The sequence below is a fragment of the Malurus melanocephalus genome, unplaced genomic scaffold (genome assembly GCF_030028575.1).
Source record: "Malurus melanocephalus ecotype Western Australia unplaced genomic scaffold, MMel_1.1 scaffold_38, whole genome shotgun sequence".
NCBI classification, from domain to species: Eukaryota; Metazoa; Chordata; class Aves; order Passeriformes; family Maluridae; genus Malurus; species Malurus melanocephalus.
Window position 1 is genome coordinate 633,259 of NW_026623270.1, and position 930 is coordinate 634,188.

The following is a 930-nucleotide window of genomic DNA, read 5'->3' on the forward strand; positions in this document are numbered from 1 at the left end:
TTTCAATCAATTTCAGTTGGGATTATTCTAATTTTTCCACAGTAAAAAATGTCATCTTGTCTCTATTTGCTCCCTCTTCATTTGGAGCAGCATATTTCCATTATGAACTCTTGAAGTTATTATTCTACTCTGCCCCTGTAAAATCTTTGTGTTATTATGGTTTAATCTAGATTTGCTAGTATGGAAGTCAGATTTAATGATCTCTGCTTTGAAAAAGTGGCTAGTTTAAAGTTTTGTCATATTTGTCACCTTCCATTCCTTTGATGTTGAAGTTTCTGGTACCTTGGAACCGGTGGCATGATGATACAGTTTTAGGTATGAGCAGGGTGAGGATGTTGAGATCTTAATCTTTCATCTGTTAGTTAGATGCTCTGTAGAGAGCRATATGAGGTATAATTAAAGATTTCAGGTTTACAGCATCTACCTATAGCATTTGCTGAGAATTGAGTTTAGCATTAACCCTTACATGGCTGTCGATTAGCTGGAAAAAATTGCTCTTATCTTAATGTGTTTCCTAGAACAATTCTGTCTGGAGACTGCTCGGTCATTTCTGGTGGCCATTGTAAAGATGGGCTGTGCCTGTTCCCACCTCTTGTTCAAACAACTGTGATGGARCAAGGCTGACCATCCTTAGTTTCTGATGATGATACCTTGGTGCTGGTATTTGTTGGGGTTAACGATGGACCTGAGTTACAGCAGAGTGAATGTAACCTTGCAGCCCAACTTTTAGTAATCCTTTAATTTTTAGGAGTCAATTTCCACCACCATTAACCAAAGKGAGGAAGGAAGTTTGTATAGCATCTTTTTCTGGTGGTCTACTTGCTATTTTTGTATGATCACACAGTAACATGAACCCTTCCAACACATAAAACTGCTTGTTTTGAAGTTTACACAAAGGCAGTTCACACATTTGATTTCCCATGTAAATGA